The sequence below is a fragment of the Rattus norvegicus genome, chromosome 3 (assembly GCF_021556685.1).
Source record: "Rattus norvegicus strain SHRSP/BbbUtx chromosome 3, alternate assembly SHRSP_T2T, whole genome shotgun sequence".
Classification (NCBI taxonomy): Eukaryota; Metazoa; Chordata; class Mammalia; order Rodentia; family Muridae; genus Rattus; species Rattus norvegicus.
The window spans coordinates 31,739,018-31,761,580 of NC_141536.1; the positions used below are offsets into that span (position 1 = coordinate 31,739,018).

At 37.5% G+C, this 22,563-nt stretch overlaps 1 protein-coding gene and 1 pseudogene across 1 annotated transcript in view; both read right to left on the reverse strand.

Annotated features, from left to right (window-relative positions):
• The window catches only part of LOC147995459 (uncharacterized), a 272,034-nt gene that overhangs the window by 76,363 nt on the left and 173,108 nt on the right, over nucleotides 1-22,563 (reverse strand). The window contains exons 2-3 of the transcript XR_015684331.1: nucleotides 975-1,058; nucleotides 55-209 (exon numbers count right to left, since the gene is read on the reverse strand). The gene's annotated coding sequence lies outside the window, so the exon portion shown is untranslated. The remainder of the gene's footprint in view (nucleotides 1-54; nucleotides 210-974; nucleotides 1,059-22,563) is intronic.
• Nucleotides 11,595-12,036, reverse strand: Max-ps1 (MYC associated factor X, pseudogene 1; annotated as a pseudogene).

Sequence of the window (22,563 nt, forward strand, 5' to 3'; positions counted from 1 at the left end):
TGACACCAGTGACCTTCACTGCTATAGGGTATTGTAAGGCTGCAGAGTATGTACCTTTTCACATTGGCTCCAGGCTCCAGATCAGGATTCTTTTTATTCACACAAGATCAGTGGACTGGAACTTGTAGTCATGCTCAGACACAGACAAGGACATAGCTATTCAAACCATCTGATGAGATCCTTTGGGCTTGTTTCAGGGTCTGTAAGGACTTGAGGGTGGAATGGTTAGTAATTTTTGCCTTATGAACATCTCTTAGCTTAGAGAGAATGGGGGGCTCCCATGCATGATTTTAAATGAGGTCAAACCTTACTGATGTGTGGTATATTTGTCCTTTAAGAGGACAAATGGTAGGCAGATAGCCTAATCTTTACCAGTCCCAAAAAACTATTTACTTAAATTTTCCTTTAAGACCCTATTCATTCTTCTTAACCTGTCCTGAGATTTGCTGCCTATAGTCACAATGAAGTTTTTAATGAACATTTAGGAGCTTTGTCAGATATTTGGGAAAATACTGAGACTGTCTTCATTCAGGTCTTACAAGCTTTCATCCATGCAAAGAAGTTATCTATGAAGACTAACAAATAAATTTGTAAGTGGACTCTTGCTACTTTATGGGTTATATTTTTTTCTTCCACCCTTATTTACTCATCTCACACCCTTTCAACCTCCTAACACTAGATATGAGAGAAAAAGAATAAAGGGGAAAGGGAGATGATGTTTTTTTAGACTACTTCCTGTTGATTAGGGGTGTTGAGTTCCTTGGGGCAAGTTTAATCTTCTCCATCAGGATATCTAATTACTTCTTATTGTTTCTTCTTTGCACATGACAACTTAACAAAAGTCACAGTGACCAAGAGTAACCAACCAGAAGCCCACAACCCACAACCTACAACCCACAACCCACAACCCACAACCCACAACCCACAACCCACAACCCACAACCCCACCTCTCCAGGCTCTAACATTCATATACCATTTAAGAAGTCCCCAGAACTCCAAACATCACAAATCATAGTTAGCTGTTGTGGACAATCTGAAGCAGCTCTATAACCCACACCTAGGATTAAAAAGAAAACATATTCCAATAATACTTCTGTTTTTCAAAGAAATCAAAACTCCAAAATTGCCATTGCAATACTTATACCCAAGAACCATGGGCATTGTCTTAGTTAAGTTCTATTTACCAATGTTCTTCAGGGGTGTTTCTCAGGCACAGATACTCTTGGGGATTTTCCTCTGAGATTCATTTGAACACAAGTGGTATATCTGGACAAAATGTCTTTGACAAGTATATCTACTTGAGGGATGTCACCGCGGTATCTGAGAAACTGAGCAATGTTGGATTCTCCCAGAGGGAATTTGATGAGCATTTGTTTTTCAAAAGCTGTAGAGAGTATGGGTCTTCTGTCTGGTAAGAACCACCATCCATTTGTCTCTGTGACATTTTTCCTTTTTTCTTTTTCATTATTTTTAAATGTGTGTAGTTTGGGTACTGGAGAAATCCGGGTTTGAGCAGAGTTAGCAATATCTAGAGAGGCTAGGCTGGTTCTAGGATTGCCATCTAAACAGAAATATGCTATCCAATATCCTCAGACTTTCAGAGAATCTTCTTTGTGATGCCTTGTATAGTGGACAATGGCTATCTCTTCTGGCCAGGACCAATATCCAGAGCCAAGATATTTCATTGACCAAGATAAGCAATCCCCTTTCATGAAAGAGGGCCCTGAAGATATGGGCTGTGGATAATGCATATGTATTCAGGTCAATCTTTTGTCTTTCTTTTTCAGAGTCACAGTTATTGTAAACCTTTGAGCACTCTCTATTAAGTGGGACTTATTGATATCCTCAAATTCTTTCAACTTTTGCAGCTTTTGTTTGGTTTGGTCTTGTTTTTAATATCTGGGGATGACTGCATAACAAAAGCAATACTGGTTGTTTGCTGTATTTTTGACTCACCTTGGTTTATGGGGGTAAACATTGGCAAGCCTCAAAGAAACACTCCCGGAATCTACTAGTTGGTTCTCGGGGCCCTCACTCACCTAAAACAGACTGTTTCCAGTTCTTTGTTGTCTTATTTTTTGTTTTTGTTTTGTTTGTTTTATTTTTAGAAGTTGTCTTTAATTTTCCCAAAAAAATACCTGGTAAAAGTTGTTCAGAACCTCCTTACCTGGGTCAATGTTTGGTCCCAGTCAGATTGAGCAGAGGGGAAAATCTACTCTATTCATTCAGTATTATTCTCAAGTTATTCTTTGCCTGGCAGAGAGCAGCTTTTCTCTCAATCTAAATCCTGTCCTGTTCCTCAGCCAGAAAAAGTATGTCCAGGCATTGTTGACAGTCATCCCAGGTTGAGTGGTATTGGGAACAGGTAGAAGAACTTGCATTAAATACTGCCATTTTGACTTCAGACTCCATTTTACCTATAGGGTGAACCAAAAATCAAGTTCCCAGCGCCTGAGGGAACTGGTGACTTTCCAGAAGCTGACCAACCTCCTCTTAAGCAACAATAGTTACCCAAAACATAATGCCTGTTCCTAACTATAGAAAGAACAAATGAATTTGACTGGCTGGCAAAAACACTTACATTCAATGTTATTTGAATTGTTATGGAACCTTGAGCAAGTCCCTAGTCCCCAAGTTTTGATTGGTAAAAATTATAACTTTACCTTGGCTCAAATGCTTGCAGATTTTATGTTTACAAACCCTGCTTCAGTCACTTCTTGGAACTGCCAAAAGAAATAAAGCTCTCAAGTCCTTGTCTGGTAGCTCTGGTTGATCAGAGACTCTACTCCTGTGGTGGGGGTAATAACACATTTTGCTATCTCATGAGCCACTGGTATATTATCTCTCTTTCCTCATGGCCCACAATGAACATTATGTTACACTGGTATGTGTAAAAGACAATTCCAAGGGACTAATTAGAGCCTGAAACATTTTTAGAGAATGCCAGGTTCTAAGTTTTTTCAATTGTAGAGATCATTTGTTGAAAAGATGACACAAGCCATGGAGAAGGCCAAGGGGGGGAGGGGGGAGCTCTCAACTTTGAGCCCTTTAAAAATGCCTCCCTTAGAAAAAAGACAAGAGCTGTCTCTGCCCCAGGAAAATTCTTCTCAGGGCTCCCATAAGCCAGAGTCATTCTGTATGACTCTGAGGAGATGAGGTCTGATGGTTAAGGTTCTACCATTCTGACAGCATGGCTCTGACATAGTCAGGGGTCACTGTGGTTCATATAGAAGGGAAAAGTCAGCATTTTCTTGGTCAAAAAAGAAGCAGAAGTTTGGGTTTCTCTGGGTGACCTGCCTAAACAAAGGCTGGGGTTCCCCATAAGAGGGCATGTCTTTAGTCACAGGGTGGGTCTTACAAGAAAGAGCAGACTGGTAGATACAGGAAAACTGGTTGTGGCCTCCAGGATCTTCAGTCACCATGTCCCAGGTACCCTGAACTAGATTCAGAAATCCTTCACAGGGCCACCCAACTCCAAAAGAGGGCCAGCTAATTCTGAGGTTTTCTGAGCAAGAAACAGATACCATATTCATCCTCATCTACAGAATTCTCCTTGAACTGTTTCAACATCAACTTCCACGTGTCTTGGGGTTGTTCCTCCAACCAACAGAACTGACAGGAATACACAGACAGGTGAGCAGGAAAGACAACCAGAAGTGCCAACCACTCAAACTTAAACCAGGAAGTTAGGTGGCATCTCATGAAAATGCTAAACACCAGAATTAGGGCCTCATCTACCCATTCCTCAGTGCTTTATTTAGATAGTAAACAGATTTGCCTCTGGAGAACACAGATATAGGCAACTTTCTTCAATTCTGTCTTTTAGGATGGAGGCAGAGGTAGGAGAAGATTCTGGGCCCTTGAAAAATCTCAGGAAAAAATCTCCTAAGATCTGTTCATGTCCCATGCTATCATCCCCGAGGGGATCTGAGATCACTAGGGCAGTCTCTGAAGAACTATCTAAGAACTCAAAAATGGAGGTGAGCACACTAGAGACCATGATAAGAGCACTCTTAAAGCCAAAATGAAAGTATTTACTGCCAACCAGAGGCTGCATAAGGGAACTTGTTCAAATAATAACCCAAAGCCTTACAGCTTTTTGTCTTTTAAACACACACACACACACACACACACACACACACACACACACACACCATATCTTTGTTGTCATACTCCAGTTATCAAGAATCAGAACTACAGAAACCAAATAACAAAGTTATAGTACATTTATGGCCATTTTGCTCACAGACCTTCCTGTAGCTATGGACTAGGTCTTTCTTCCTGTTTTGGAATGTGTTGGAGTTCTATGTGTTAGTTTTGAAGTTAGCATGGTGTCTCTAACATAGAATTAGTCATGGTAAGGTCTGGGAGTCTATCACAGAGGGAGTCCTAGAGATTCTATAGAAGCACTTCATGGGTTTCCAGGGGATAAAACCATTTGCCACTTAGAACTAGAGATTTTAGACGTATTTCTGTTTTATATTATATCATGGCATCCCTATTTGATATATGCGATATCAAAATGTCAATATTTATTGTACATTTTTAATAATCATCTGATTTACTGCATTGAACTCACTTTTTGGACCTTCCTTTCATCTATAGATAAAGTCAGACTAATACACCCTACAGTGGAAATTGCACTACCTACCAAGGCTTGTACACTTCGCACAGTTCATATAGCTACTGTGTGGTAGAGCCAGCAGTAAAGCTAAATTTGCTTGACATCAGACCTGGACTTCTAACTATGTGGTAGTGTTTATAAATAAATGTAGTTTTAGTTGATGTGGTATTCATCTTTTGGATGGATAGATCCTGAAGCAGTATGTGTATCTTCCTTCTCGGGGGTTTATGTCACTTAGATACATAATACCTGTGCTGCTCTAACCGAAAAGAGAATGAGCTCCAATAAATATCTGTCCAAAGTAGAGACAAATAAATAACCCAAAGCAAAATGAATTGCCCCCACTCCAGGCTGAACCCTGGGTTACATATTAGAAGATATATAACCATCCACACTGTAGAATATAAAAAAGACACCTTCAAACAAATGTAACAAGTAGCCAAAGACACACTTTTAATAGCAGCAAATCTAACCCTCATTGCCAATAGCAACCAACTTCACTCATCAGAACAGAGGTAGAAAAGGTTTTAAGTCCCACTGCCTCAGAAACAAATGTTATTTAATACTGCTTGAAATTTTTAAGCAATCCTAAAATCTCAGGTAAAAAAAAATAATTCATGCATTGGTATTTTAAATGAGAGTAAGAAATAATATCTGTTCGTACCAAGTGTCAAGGCTGTGATTTTCCAATAGTTTGCATTCCTCAAACTAAAATGCTATCTACATCTTACTGCTGGTGGATGGAAAGATTGTGAAAGAAAATTGGGTATAATCCATCAAAATCACACCCTCTGCCAACTTTAACTACTCACTCACTGCAGCACAGGAACTAGGTAAAAATTTATGGGAAAATGTTTAAATCAGAACTGACTGCTACTGATGGATGACTCCCAGAGGAATTAACTCTTTTCCCTTTGATTTAAGTCTCCACACAGCATTAGGCATTTGTATTCATCCTTCTCTAGCAGACCAAAGCAGAGGTTAATGTCTTTTAGTAGCTAAAGTGCCTAGGCATTGGAAGAAGATACTTCTTTGAGTCTTCTCAGAGACTAGGAGGTACATCCCATGATGAAGTTGAGAACACTGGCTCCAGGTAAGGCCATGTTACCTGAGTCAGGCCAGATAAGGCACTGACACTGGGGTTAGGGTTTGCTTCAATTCTGATTTCAGAGTTCCTCTGGGAGAGGACAGGTGGCTTAGCAATAGTAGATCTGCTCTTAGGGTATATTTTATTACATCTCAGAAGTTTATACAGTGTACTTTGATCATATTCATCCCTCTATTCTTCTCCCAACCCCTCCCAACCCCACCATACCTCCTCACAGTTTCCTAACTTCCCAAATTCATGTCTTATTTTTCTCTCTTTTTGTCAGAATAACACACCAAGTCTAATTTATGCTGATCATATACTTCTTCCTTACACCGGAGAATGATATATCTACCAGGGGATATGCCCAATCAATAAAGCAATTAATCAACAAATAAATTTCTGCCTGTCACCTTGAAAACCATCAACTGTATATAATTCCTCCTGTAAGGTAATGGCCCATGAACCCCTTCCTCCCTCCATGCTAGAATGTCGACAGCATGATTTTGTGCAGACATCACATATTAGAGCACAGAGAAAAAGTCTCAAGAAGTATAAGAAAATAGCAAAAACATCTTATATTCTACCTTATTACAATGGAATAAAGCCATAAATCAGCAGGAGGAGAAGCTATAGAAAATGCACAGTGGTTGTTAAGCTACAACTATTGAATGATTACTACCTCATCATAGAGATCAAGAAGGAAATAAACATTTCTAGAATTAAATGAAAATCAAAGTACCTCAGCATAAACTTCATCCAAAACTTCAAGCAGTTTAAAGAAGTCAGAAAGAAATAGATCAATAAAATTAAAGAGACAGAGATTAAGGAAAATAAATGCCTGGGTGATGCCCAAGAAAATGCAAGCATGAGGCTGAAGTAAATGACAAAGACAAGACAAAACTCGAAAACAAATAATGAGATAAAGAGATAGAAGACTCAAGCTGAAATGAAAATGGAATTTGAAACCCAAATAACTAAATCAGAAAACTCAAAGGAAGGTCATCGTACAATCAGAATGAATCAAGCAGAAGATCAAATATCAGAACTAGATAATAAAGTAAAATATCTAGACAAAACAAAGAATATATGAAAAAAGAAACATAAGGAACATACAGGAAATGTGGGATACAATGAAAGTTCAAACCTTCCAAAAGTAGGCAGAGATGAGAGAAAATAATCCCAACTTAGTGGAATAGACCAGATCTTCAACAAGATCATAGGAAATTTCTTGGAACTAAGGAAAACTACATCTATATAGGTACAAGAAGCACATAATAATAAATAAGATGAGAAAAGTCTCATTGCATGTCATAGTTAGAACACTAAGTATACAAAACAAAGAATGTGCAATTGAAAACAGAGAGAAGGAGAGAGAGAGAGAGAGAGAGAGAGAGAGAGAGAGAAACAATCACCTGTAAAGAAAAAAACCCATTAAAGCTGATTTCTAAATGGAAACTTTGAAAGACAAAAGAATCTAGAGCAATGCAATACAAGCTGTAAGGACCAGAAAAGCCAACCTACACTAATATTATCAGCAAAAATATCTCACTATTTAAAGAATGAAAAACGTTCCATGATATAAACATCCTAAAATGCCAACCAACCAGATCTTCCAGGGACTAAGCCACTACCCAAAGACTATACATGGACTGACCCTGGGCTCCAACCTCATAGGTAGCAATGAATAGCCTAGTAAGAGCACCAGTGGAAGGGGAAGCCCTTGGTCCTGCTAAGACTGAACCCCCAGTGAACGTGATTGTTGTGGGGAGGGCGGTAATGGGTGGAGGATGGGGAAGGGAACACACATATAGAGGGGGAGAAGGAGGGGTTAGGGGGATGTTGGCCCGGAAACTGGGAAAGGGAATAACAATCAAACTGTAAATAAGAAATACTCAAGTTAATAAAGAAAAAAAATTTTTTGTAGGCAACAAAGCAAACTTTGGAAAATACAGAAAGCAATATTTCAGGCTTAAGACAAAAAGAGCATAGCCAAGAGCCTTTAGGAAGAAACACAAGCCATGATTACAAAAACACACCAAGAACACAACACTAAAAATTACCATAATGACTACAGTTAACACACACATTCAATCATAACTAAATGTTAATGGCCTTAATTCTCCAATTAAAAGGCACAGACTGACTGAATTGATCAAGAAATAAAAATCCATGTGATATCTACAAGAATTTCATCTTTGTCATAAAGATAGAAATAAACTCTTAGTAAAAGGATGCACAAATATATTCCCATCCAACATGACTAGAGAGCAAGTAGAAAAGATAAAGAGTGACATTTCATTCTGATCAAGGGAAGAGTTAGCAAAAAAGATATTACTATCCTAAACATACTTTCACTAAGCTCTGGTAAACCAAATTTAGAGAATGTACTACTGAATTTAAAGACATGGAATATAATAATAAGAAGAAATGAGTTTAATGCCCTACTTTCTCGGTCATTTGAACAAAAAAATGGAAATATAAGAGTAAAATGACATTACACATCAAATGGACTTAACAGATATTTATAAAATATACACAATCTACTTAGAAGCACATGGAAGCTTATCTAAAATAGGTCACATCTGGGACACAACACAAATATTAACAAACTTAGAATGACTGAAACACTCCATGTCTCCTGTCTAATCATAATACAATAAAAATTAAAAGTGACATCAAACAAATCTCTAGGAAATATGAAAATTCACAGAAATCAAACATATAACTGAGCAATGAATGGGTCAGTCAATGAAGAAATCAAGAAATAACTTTAAATTTTCCTTAAGAAATGAAAATACAATGTATTTTCACTTTTGGACACATTGAAAGCAGTCCAAAGAGGAAAATGTAAAGCACAAAATGCCTACATTGTAAAGAATCATTGAGAAAGAGAGCAAATAAATGATTGAATGATGGAACTCTAAAGTGAGGGAAAACAAGAAAAAATAAAATACAAGTCAAGTTTGTAGCAAGAAAGAATAAAATCAACAAATCTAAGAGCTAGCTCTTTGGGAGACAAACAATATTGACTCTAATCCCAACTAACTTTAGTAGGGAGAGGACACAAAGCAAAAGAATTGGGGATGAAGAAGAAAACATTGTAAGAAAACTCCTTATATTCCACTAAATTGGAAAAACCTAAACAAAATAGATGGTTTTTTAGAATTCAGCCAAACCAGCAAAATTAAACCAAGAAGTCAATGACCTAATGAGAATGAGGTTATTGAACCAAATGAGAATATTGAAATAATAAATAAATAAATAAATAAATAAATAAATAAATAAATAAATAAAACTTCCAACTTAAAAAAAGTCTAGGGCCAGATGGATTCACAGCAGAATTCTCCCAGTCTTTCAAAGGAGAGGTACAGCCAATCCTTTCAAAAAAAAAAATAGAAACAGAAGGAGTACACTTAAATAAAGTCTTTCTATGAAGCCTGGATTACTTTAATATCATGACCAGGTGAAGACACAACAAAATGAGAAAACTACAGGTGAATGAATATTCCTGATGGACATTGATTCAAAATTACTCAATAACGTACTTGGATATAGAATACAGACATATATAAAAGATTACCCACTATGACCAAGTTGGGTTTTAACCCTAAAATGCAGGGAGAGATCAATATATGCAAGTCAATTAATGTAATAAACTATACGGATGGATTTACAGACAAAGATTCCATGATTTCAATAGATGCAGAAAAATTCTTTGACAAAATCCAACATGAATTCATCTTAGAAGTCCTAGACAATGCATGATTAGAGGCAGTATACCTCAACATAATAAAAGCTAAAATGAGAAACTCACATTGTTCTAAATGGAGAAAAACTTGAAACGGTCTCATAAAAGTCAAGGATGAGACTGGGGAATCCGTCCTTCCCACCCCTTTTCAATATTATGTATGAAGCACTAGCTGAAGCAATAGGGCAGGAAAAGTCAAACTACCCCTATTTGCTGATGACATACTAAACACTAGAGATCCTGAAAAGACTACCAGAAAATTCCTAGAAATAATAAACAAATTCAGCAATGTGACGGGATGTGAAATTAACTCCCACAAATTAATCACTTTCCTGTATACCAACAATAAAAATACAAAGAGATCAAGGAAAGATTCCTATTCACCTAGAATATCTAGGAATAAAACTAACAAATGAAGTATTTTCCTCTACAATAAAATAGAGAGAATGACAGGGGAAGATGAAACCAACCAACAGTCCTACTTAACGATGACATCCATGAACCATGTATAGTACCAACATGGCGCTATAACTCAGTGTGTGAAGCAGCGACATGAGTATCTTGGTGGTAAGTGACAGCTCTCTAAACGGATTTAAGATTCTAATCTAATTGGATTTAAAACTCACTCAACAAGAGTAAAATTATGCACAGTACTGGAAACCTAGATGACCACACAGGACTAGCGAAGTCTTTGACATTCTGAAGCTCAGACCATATCATTAACTTCGCTGTCTGTGCAACAGGCAGGGGAAATACTGGGAAACTCCTTCCACAGCCCACCTCTGAGGATCTCCAAACACTCCTTACACTAACTCCATTAGCTATACTTTACTCTTCAACTTGCTTTTCTTTATCCCATTTCTGTCCCAACTCAATTTTCATAGTTGCTCTTTTGTGCTTTCTAGCTGCTAGATTGATTTTTTTAACAAGGATAAAATAAGTCTTTATTTATATTCTTATGGTAAAGGGGAAGCCTTAACTTGCAGGAGGATTCTTGGGCAGTATGCACAACATACTTTTTATTTCCATGGGATGGAATGAAACCCCAACTGAGACTACAAAGTATACACTAGAAATCAGCAAATGCTGGCAACAGAGTAGGAAAAAGACAAAGAAATAAAGCCTAAAGACCAGAAACCCTTCACTGGGATCTGCTGACCACAGCCAGAGCCAGGACTGGGTCACACAGTGGTTGCAAGTTCCAGGACAGGAGGAAAGGAGAGCAGGGGGCTGGACTGGGCTGTGGATTTAGTATCAGGTAAGTCACTCTTGGTATTTACATACAAAATAGTTGGCTCTATTTCTTAGAAATACACACAGAAGAAATGAAGATTGGATCATCACTTTATGAATCTGTCGCTTTACAATATCGACATCAGAAATAGGGGCATTTCAGATTCAAATTTCAGTAGCAGGAAATAAATATCAAAACATCATCACTGGCGCTTAATACAAAACCTCTACCCCACCTACAACTCCCTCCCAGCCCACCCACAGTAGCCACTGACGCCGCTGTCTCCTATACATACCAGCGTCGCATGGCCTTCTGGAAGGCTGGCTGCGCAGGCTTGCTGCAAAGCTGTCCCCGCTTTCCTTCTCTACCACACAAACTTCTTCAAGAATCTGGTCTTTCATCAGGACAGACCGCTTTTCCAAAAATAATCCTTACAAAGGAGAGGGGGTTCGTTCTGATTACTCCAATCTGATCATCTTGTCAAAGTAGAGCAGTTTAGAGATTCACAAAGTCCATCGAACAGAGGCAAGCGGGGCTGGGAGGAGAGCCTAGCAGAGCAGGCATCCTCCAGGCACATGCTCTGAGGACTGGAGGAGCTGGTAGGGTGGGCAGGACACCATGTACTCAGAGGTCTGGCCGGCCGTCTGTCCTCCACAGAAAGAGCTGCCAAGTTGGGGTGTTTTGGTTTAAAATTTCTTCTGGGGACAGGAACCCCTGAAGGGCATATGTTTAAAAATAGTGGACACAGGGCAGGGGGTGAGAGCTGTTATCCAAGAGCTTCTATGCAAAATAACAATTAATAGAGAGAAAAGGAAAAGAGTCTTCTCAATGGTTCTGAGGGTTCTAGTGATGAACTGAAAGAGGTTGCAATGGGTGAGCTGGCCTGCCCCGCATGGCTTAGCTGGCTCCATCCGCAGTTTCTTCCTGTCCTGGGGTTGCTCTGAGCTGGAGTCTGAACCCCCATCGAAGACCGAGATGGTGCCGCCCTTGGCGTTGATGTAGAGGCTGTTGTCTGAGGAGGGGTAGTTGTTTTGCAGTTGGGCACTTGATCTTGCCTTCTCCAGTGCACGAATTTGTTGCTCCAGAGAGCATTCTGCCGCTTGAGGTCATCAAGGTCTTGCTGGTGCGTATGGTTTTTCCTTCGCATATACTGGATATACTCTGTTGCTTTGTCTAGGATTTGGGCCCGAGATGCCTTCTCTCCTTGGAGTGATGGGACTGAGTCCCGCAAACTGTGAAAGCTGTCTTTGATGTGGTCCCTACATTTTCGTTCCAGTGCATTATGATGAGCCTGTTTGTCAGTGTCGCTCTCCACCTTGAGGTCATCGTTATCGCTCATTTCCTCCGGCCCAGGGAGCGGCCACTGCAGTGGTGGCTGGGAGGGGAAGGGTGGAGGGAAGGGCGAAGGCACCAACAACAAGCCAAGCTCAGTGCCCCCATGCACACACTCACTCACTCACACACACACAACACGGGCGACAGCCACCTCACTCCAGATTGAATTTTTAATACACCAATGGAATATTCTAATCATTCAAATCTAGTTGTGTGACTTCTAGATACATACCTGTCTCAGTTCTAAGAAACCTTAGAACGAATTATTCAACATTGTCCATGCTAGATACATGAGCAAGAAAAACACACAAGCGTCAGTGTGCTACCCAGTAACTTGGGGGATATCTTATAAAATATCTGTACCTTGACTCAACCTCAGAACATGTAAACCCATCTTCTGATCTCTGTTCAGGCAGAAAAACAGATCAGAGTTTTCTCCTGCAGGATAATACTTCTAAGGCAATCACTCATTTGAAAAGTTCCTTAAGGCTGTTTGTTGTCCCAGAGAAACCTCTCAACCAGTGAACCCAACTTACTTCAAATGTACCGGTGCCTGGTGCAGCATCTCTGGAATGCTGACACAACTAAAGGCAAGTTCAGTCAATAACTCAAATACTTCATGGTTGTAGTTGTGTATCATTCCAAACAACCAAGTAGGTTACCTCTATTTCCCCATCAGCAGGTGGTTTGTGACTCCTTGGCAGGGATGCATGACTTAGCTTCAGCCTTCCCTAAGGGCAAGAAGACAAGCAGTTTTGGAGATCACCTGTCATCTGCAGAAATAACTGATGAGTTGAAAATTCTGCCTTCCTCTTCCTTTTTTTTATTTTTTTAATTTTTTATTAGATATATTTCTTTACTTACATTTCAAACGTTATTCCCCTTCCCAGTTTCCTGTCCATAAGTCCCCATTCCCTCCCCTCCCCTCCCCAATAAGGGTATTCCCCTATACATCCCCCTTATTGCCCTCCCCATATTCCCCTGCACTGGGGGTCCAACCTTGGCTGAACCAAGGGCTTCTCCTTCCCCTGGTGCCCCAACAAGGCTATTCTCTGCTACATATGCAGTTGGAGCCCTGGGTCAGTCCATGTATAGTCCTTAGGTAGTGGTTTAGTCCCTGGAAGCTCTGGTTGGCTGGCATTGTTGTTCTTATGGGGTTGCAAGCTCCTCCAATTCTTTCAATAATTCCTCTAATTCCACCCCAATGGGGTCCTGTTCTCAGTTCGGTGGTTTGCTGCTAGCATTGACCTCTGTATTGGACATGCTCTGGATGTGTCTTCAGTAGACATCTACATCCTGTCCCTTTCAGCATGCATTTTCTAGCTTCATCAATCTTATCTAGTTTTGGTGGCTGTATATATATATATATATACATATATACATATATATATACATACATATATATATATATATATATATATATATATATATATATGTGTGTGTGTGTGTGTCTCTGAATGGCCATTCCTTGATTCTCTGCTCTAAACTTTGCTTCCATATCCCCTCCTAGGCAAATGGAATGAACTAGAAAATATCATCCTGAGTGAGGTTACTCAATCATAGAAAAACACACTTGCTATGCACTCGTTGATAAATGGATATTAGCCAAAAAGCTCGAATTACCCAAGATGCAATGCATAGACCACAAGAAGCTCAAGAAGAAGGATGACCAATATACGGATGCCTTCCTCTTTCTAACTCTTCATTCTTCAGTTGCAAACTCCGAAATCCTCAGACTAATGCAAGTAATATAAGTAAGTGACTAAATTAGTCCTGTTGGTAACCTCTGGCTAGCTAGTGAGCTCGTTCCCTATCTAAAACAGGGAGATTTTCCTTAACCTAACTATGTCCATTCAAGAGTACTGGCAAGTACGGGCAAGAGGACTTGCCTCTTCATTTACCTCATGCATTTCTGTGTTCTTGGACACTCGACCCCAGAATCTATTACAGTATCTCCTGGCCCCACATTGCCTACTTACAGAAAACTGAATTCTAAAGCCTAGATCCAAAGTCCTCTGTCAAGTGACTTCCCATTACCATTTACATCGGTTCTTCATTTTCATTTTAGACCTTAAATGTTCTAATACACCTTCTCTCTGATGGTGCACATGACTTGCTGATTTCCATACCAACGCTTACATTTCTGCTTGCCTCCATTTCAGCATTTTGATCCTCATATTATTAGGTCAGTTTTTCTTTATTGACTCACTTTTCTGGTCACTTTTCCATACTTCTCAAGACTTTAAAAATATCAACTAACCAGACCCCACCAGAGCTTCTAGGGACTAAACCACCAACCAATGAGTACACACGGAGGTACCCATGAGTCAAGCCACGTATGTAACAGAGGATGGCATTGTCCAGTATCAATAGGAGAAAAAGCCTGTGACGGTTTGTTTCCCCAATGTAGGCAATGCCAGGGTGTTGAGGTTGGAGTGGGTGGGTGGGAGTGGGAGCCTCCTCATAGAAACAGTGGGAAGGGAAAGGGCGTATGGGAGAGGGAGAAAAGGGGATAACATTTGAAATGTAAATACAAAAAATATCCAAGAAAAATAAATTTAAAAAATGTTTTTCTATCCCCTAGCCTCATCTCTAAAGTTATATATATTTTTTAAATAAATCAAGTCACTATCTAAAGCCATTGACAAAGCATCTCAGCCAATATCTTCACTAGAAATATTTTCAGAATTGTGTAAAATACTAGGATACGTACAGAGAAGCCCTACCACAGCCTGACCTTCATGCATCAAATTCTACGTTGTCACGTGATGAGAATACCGATAAAGCTTGTATGCCGTCATCCGTAAATGACAGTATCCTAACAAAATTGCTTCATCTCTTTGTACCAGTGTAGAGCTTCTTACAACTAATTAATTCAATTAAAAATTTAAAAGCTAGAAGCCCAAAATATTTCAGAGGTATTACAGTATTTCTTCTAACTTCTTATATCTTATACCATTGATATAGTTTCCATCAATATAGCTAACACACACACACACACACACACACACACACACACATACTCACTCACATGAGAGAGAGAGAGAGAGAGAGAGAGAGAGAGAGAGAGAGAGAGAGAGAGAGAGATTGTAAAACGCCACCCAGGCAAAATTTCTAATCAAATCATGACATTTAGATCACCCTAGTCTTCAAATCATAAGTCATCACTGAAATTGCTGCAGCTCATCTCCTTCCTTGCAGGAAATATGGCCACTTAGACTAGATGCTGAATCAAATAAAATTTAACATCCTTTGAAATCACCATAATTTCAAAGTGAATGTAAGTGGAAAAACTATAAGTTACTTTGATTAATTCCAGCGCATTCAATTTTTTTATCGGAAGGTTTTGCTTATAAGAACCTCAAACCTAATGAAATGATTTCATCTCAAAGTCATGAATTGACCTCATAGCTTTAGGTTGTTTCTTTCAGCAATAGAATTCTAGGAAGAGGATTTTTTTCCCAAGGGGAACTTTCTGCAACTAAATCTCTATCAGATAAAATGTAATATGAACAGGGAAATTTCCTTTTAGTATTAAAGATACAATTTCCTGGTGATTATAAAATTTTTTATTTATTTTCTGATGATATTTTTAAATCTTCACATATTCAAATTATATTTTTCTTGGGCTTAAAAGTGAGTATGTTATCTTGGCATTTTTCTTGCTAAGCAAGACCCTCAAGATATTAAATTTTATGTATTAGTGAATTTTATCTATATCAAGGACTCTGGGGGGTTCTCAATTATTTGTCAAAAAAATTAGGTGTGTTCTTCAGACCAGTAGTTCCAGTCATAAAAACAATATGTAGTAATGGTTTTCATCGATCACCTCAAACACCTTTTATAGAATGTCTATAAAATGTCTATATAATGTCTTTGAAGAGGTGAAACTCAGTAATGACTGGGAGTGCTGACATTAGCTTTCAGAGTTGATGTTATCAACAGTGCTACTCTACTTCTAAGTCAAGGCTATGCATTTATCCAAATACTTCTGATTACTTTGGAAGTTTCTAAATACAGTATTCTGCAATGAGAATGAGTTCAGTATTCAAAGATAAACAAAAGAAAGGGGCCAGCAGAAAAATAAAAGGAAGAGTGGTCTGGGTGTAAAGGAAAAATAAAAAGGGAGAAACTGACCATACAGAATAGACTACAGCTAGTTGAAACTTTGAGACTCTTACAGCATGAGAAGTCTGGTCGGGGAAGGGTTTCCTTATCTAACACAAAGACTTACAACACTGGGTATGTTAGGAATTAACAGGCTAGTGTTTACAGCTGTGTGACTCAGTCACATGTGTTAGCAGAGTAGATCTAAGATCCTGCCCTAGACCTAAAACTCAAATGCCTGGGATCCAGGGATCAATATTTTAGGTCATTAGCAGATTTCTAAAGTACCAAATTCAAGCAAGAACCACAAGATACCCACAAGGATAAAATGACAAGCTTTGCACTTGGGAAGAAGTGCTTAATTTCAGCTCTATGGGATGAGAATGGGGATGAGTAAACTGCCTGCCTTATGACAACATTGTAAGGACTAGTTTCAGTGCGACAGTGTAAATAAGACATGAAGAAGGGGCGTTGATAATATCCCACACCACCCTCTTAACGCAAGTGCATAGACACAGACTATTTGACCATGGCGCAGATGAAAACGGGATCCTGAATTCTGAGGAAGGCATGAAGGCACCTGAGTTTTCTGTTTGTGGCTGCAGGTGCTTACATACCCCCAAAGAGACACCATCCAATTTCCTTTCTGTAACCAAGGTTCAGTTTGGCATGAATCAGGGCATTAATATATTTGCATGCTTCCTGAAAGTGATGGACTTCTGTGCTTTCGTGAATTAAGAATCAAGGCTGATTTACATAATGTTTAGAAAGCTCACAAACTTTGTATTTTGTCTAAAATAATTGTAATTCTCTAAGGTTTTCCCAACTGTGCCAATTTGGCTGAGGCTGCTCGCTTGAATTGCCAGCCTGCATCCAGATTTCTCAGTCTAATCTTTGGCAAGATGTTACTAACTCCAGTTTCAGGACCAAGTGACTGGCAAGAGCCCAACAGACGAAAGTGTGTTTTCCTGCCAAATCAACACTGGCCAGGAAAAGGCTTCAAGAATGTGAAACAAAAGAGCCCATCTCCTCAGTCAGTGCAGAACTCAACTGAGCTGGCCACCCCACAGTTGGTCACAGGGACAGCTTCATCCCTCCAATCCAGAGGTGACCAAGACAAGAGATGCATTAGACACAAAATGGGGACGTGGTGAAATACTTTCTATCATGTCCTGTAATTCAGAGGTAAAAAGAGAAAAAAAAATAAATCATATTAGCTCATTTCATATAAAAAATAATATCCCAGCAATGTTATCCTTGTATCTGTCTTGGTAATAATTCAGGAATTATGTAGATAGCAAAGGGTGAAGTATTTATTCCTAATTACCTGAATAATTGATTAGTACTAAGAGTCTGGCTAAACAGTTCATTTGAAGGCCTAAATTATGTTTCTGTGCTACCTAGCTTGATCAATAGACCATAAAATTGCCAAATCCCCACTTCATTTTGTAATCTATGCTAATAAATAATATAACAGTGGCAGCACAGCCAGTAAACTTCTAAAATCTGAACATAATTATTTTATATTGCTGCTTTGAGACATCAGAATACTAATGATATGGACGTTTAAACATAAGTTTATTATTTATTACAGGAGCATCTTAATCGTGCTTCCCAGCATATTTAGGACATTAAAACACACATTTTTGTATGTTCTTTTTTCTTAAGATCCATGATGCTATTTAATAATAAACAAGCAAAAAATAATATTTTCTCTTTCAGCACAATTCAAATAGTTTGATAAACTATTAACATCCTGTATCTAAGATTGATTTGTAAGATTACCCTCAACCTTTCTCTTCTGAAAGGTAACATAGGGTATGTCATTGTCAATATCTCATATTTCAAAACTAGGTTATTACATTACAGAATTAATACTACTTGGTTCTATTTTAAGATCCCCAGTAGTGTAGAAAAATCTTTCTGCAACTCCAGGAAATGAAGTCAATAAAAACACAAATGGTACTTCATAAATAAAGACTAATTAATACACAAATTTTATGTATAATGCACAAATATTAGAGTGTAGCCATGCATTCTTTAAAATGCATCAATTAAATGTCAATTAAAAATTGGAGTTTTAATAACCAATAAAAAATGGAGTTTTACATGTTAGCAATATGTGGTTCACATCTGTATAAAATGTTCTCTACTTTATGTAATCAGAAAAATGAACTGTGCCAAGTCATATAATTACATTAAAATGTTGTTGACCATACTTGCATGATGGCTCAGTACCCATGAGTATATGAATCGCATAGAGAAGAAGAAGTAGACTGAAGAGGAATTAGGAGGTAGAGTGAATATGATCAAAGTACATTGTCTGAAATTCTCACAATAACATATTTTAAAAGAAAATACCTGAAGTTCATCACCTAGGAGATACAAACAGAGCTAGAGGAATAGTGCAAGATTCAAACAGCTATTTTGTTCTTTAAAATGTCAAGGAATTATCCAATACTCATTTTAACACAGGCTTGGCCAAAAATGATATGCCTTGAACATCTGAAGTGCTGAGGTAACCAAGTCACCCAGTTGCTTTGACATCATCATAGCTTAAACACAATATGCATATTTTCAATCAATTTACTTTGGATTCAGTTTTATATATGAAACATGGTCAGTGTTCCATGAACACATTTTCAGAGAAAGATTGCTATAAATATGATGTGATAATGACTGGAGTGTTTCGGGAAGGACAGGAGGAGAAAAGAAGGCAAGTGCAAACTCTCATAAAATTTAAAATAAACTGTGAACTAAGACTTGGCATTTCATCATTTTCAACCAAAATCTAATTAGTAAGTTCTGCCCTTTAAAAGAATATTGCAAGCGTCTCCTTAAATAAATATTCAAGATTTGAAAGTAATGAATGCTTAAGGCTTGCTGGAATAATAAGTTAAATTTCCAAAGCTTGACAAAATCAGTATGCAGGTAAGAAAATATAATAAATGACTGACAGTGATGATAGATGGCTGATGGCTGATGGCTGATATAGATACCTAAACAGTTACATATAAAAACAAATAAATAGATACATAGAGAAAATCTTTAGTAATGTCATTTGTAAAATGCAAATTTTTTATTCGTATACCTGTGAATCATTTATGACTTAAACTTCTTATTCTTAGATTAATTTTAAACTCTTATATTAGAAATAATCAAATAAACAATCAAACTAAAAAGAAAAATTTAAATTATGAAGAAGACAAGCCTATCAAGCCCTTAAAATAAGGTGTATGATTGAAACCAAGTTTTCATCTTAAGATTTTTGGACACACGTCAAAAAATAAAGTAATTAACTAATTAATTAAGATATGGATTTATACTTATTATAATTGAAGTATTAATTCTATAAGATATAGCTTTTTTCAAATTCAATTTGGAAACCAATATATTAAATTAACTCCTACTTTAAGCATGCTAAAGGTACTGAAAAAGTGTCAATGATGATTTTAAGAATGAAATAAATAAATATCCTCTATATTACCATGTCTTATGCTGAAGTTCAATGAAACAGAGTGTGTAACACTTAAGCACAGCTCATTGTTTCTTGTTAACATACTATACTCAGGCAAATAAAGACTTGGATGTTAGGAGTGTTTGTGCTCAAATTTGCCATTAATTACTCACTGGATGATTCTCCACGATTTTTCTTAGCTCCTATGGCCTAGATTACCATGTGTATAATGGAATGATAATATCTACAACATGAAGAAATTCTTGCTTTGACTCTTAAATGGAATAAGTAATATAAAGCATTTAGCATTTTTGCCTAAATAATAAATCTAAGTTTTATATGAGGGCTGGAAAAATGGTTCAGCACTTGTATTCCTCCCGAGGACTGAAGTTTGAATCCCAGCACCCATATGGTGGCGCATACCATCTCTAACTCCAGGGATTGCAACCCTTTTCCTGTGTTCTGTGGGCACCAGGAACACATGTGGTATACAGCTATACATGCAGGCAAAACACATATGCACAAAAATAAATATAACAATAATTTCAAAGTTTATATGAACTTCCTGGTGAAAATCTTAATAGAATAAAGCTTGGACTATATTTAAAAACATATGAATAAAGGACATTTTCCTCTTCTTAAATATCATTTTACTCAGGACAAAACTGTAGAAATTGCCAGTTCATTTTAAATCCAGAAAGCTACTCAAATATGACTGGTGATTCAAAACTACTTAATCTATTATATAGTCTAAGCAAAATGTAATATATGTCCTAAGATTGTGTTTCAAGTTAAAAGCAGTAAACATTTTCAGTCTTTAACTTGTATAAAAAATTCTTTGCAAAATTCAGTTCAGTTTCTTATTAGTTATGTTTAAGACACACCAAATGTTAGACAAATGGGTTTCCTTTGTCCTGTCTCTATGGGGAATGCTCATTGGTTGGTTGGAAAGCCTTGTCTAGTGTTCAAGGCTGATTTGGGACATTCTTTATATCATTCTAACCTTACAGAATGTAGACAAGTAACAAAGGTTTAATCCTACCAACATGATTACAGAGAACAAAGACTGACAGTAATGACCTGAAAACTCAAAGCTGGAATGTTTTATTTTGTTAATTGCATGTCAATACTCATGAAATTAGTATTGACAATGTAATCTGCCACTGGTCATGGGATTTTTATACTACTAAAAAATATATTCTCTTGTCGTAGTTGCTTTTCTAGTGCTGTGATTAAACACTTTGATCAAGACAATTAATAAAAGTAGGCATTTAATTATGTTTATGGTTTCAGAAGCTTATATAACTATAATGGTGAGCAAAGGCATAGTGACAGGAATAGTCAAGCACAGACATCTTAATTTGCAAGGTGCACAGGTAGGAAAAGACATTGAAAATGGAAAGGAATAATTTGGAACTACAAAGCTTATCCCCAGCGATACAACCCCTTTAATGAGGTTAAAAAAAACATTTTAAATTATAGACATAAGAGGGAATAATACAATTTACATGTTATTGTTGTTATTTATAATTTGATTATGTTTACATTAATTCACCAGACTCAGTTTCTTCTGTTTTCTACTTTCCACCAAAAGCTGGAGATAATATATGTGAAGGTCTTCTTATAGTCCTGATACAAAGAAGACATGCAACATTATCTGCTGTAAAGTGCTTAAGATGTAATATCACGTCATTTTGATAAGGACTGGCTTACCAATAAAGACTGGCACAGCAGGTAAAAGTGCTTGCCAACAAGCCTGAAATCCTGGATTTAATACTTGGGATATACATGGTGGACAGTAAGAACCAATTCCCTCTGGTTATTCTTTGACCTCCACATTTGCACCATGCCACACCCACATTAGCTCGTAACATATTAACATAATACGTTAATAAATTTAGTAATAATAAAATAACTTACCAATGAGCTTGAAAGAGCTAATTTGAACAACTAAATCGCAAAAAAAAAAAAATACTAGCAATCGAGCTACATTTTTTTTGTTCTGCTCTAAGTAAATTTTATCAAATTGCCTCTTGTTTTCTTAGAACTCCACACAACTTGAAGAATGTTTAGCAAAATAAAGCAGTCTGTAGACTCCAAGGCTAAAACCATGAGTCATAGTTGAAGGTTTTAGAGTTAACAGTGTTCAAAACACAAATGCAGCTGAGCATACATTTCTAGATGTAGGAAATCTACTTTGAATTTTCTAGATGAATAAAATACATATAATACAGTTTTGCATGAGCGGTATACTGGTGGGAGTTTATGTGTGCTCTTGTATGTGTGTATATGGGCAAATAGGCCAGAAGTTGGCATTAGGCATCTCCCTTGACTCTTTTTCCCACCTTAAACACTGAGTCAGCATCTTTCATTTTAACTCGGAGCTCGTAGACTCAGTCTCTATTGGCTACTTGCTCTAGAGATACCCACGGAGTCATCATACTACCTCTTCTTAACATTTCAAAAATAGTACTTTTCCTTAATTTGCTAGGGTTCATTTTTTTTCTGATAGAAAATTTCATGATGAACTCATGCCATTCTAGAAATATTCTAAATATTCACTGTCCAAGCACATTTTGATTCTTCAATTTCTGTAAATGCATAAGGTGTTACATAAAGCCTTAGTACGACATCTTCCAAGACAGTTATCTCTTTATGCCACCTCTTTTGAGAGAATGATTGGTTTCCTCATTTAAGGGAAGAGTGAAAATGTACTCTACATCAGAAAGTACTTTTGCTATAAGTGGTGAATAAAGCTACAGGAGACTCTCACTCTTCTTCCTCACTCTCACTCTTCCTTCCGCTCTTCCACTCTTCTCTCTCTCTCTCTCTCTCTCTCTCTCTCTCTCTCTCTCTCTCTCTCTCCCTCCCTCCCTCCCTCCCTCTCTCTCTTCCTCTCTTCCTCTCCTGGCTTGACACGAAAAAAAAAAAAGAAAGTACTTTTGCAAAAACACATTTGATACGCAG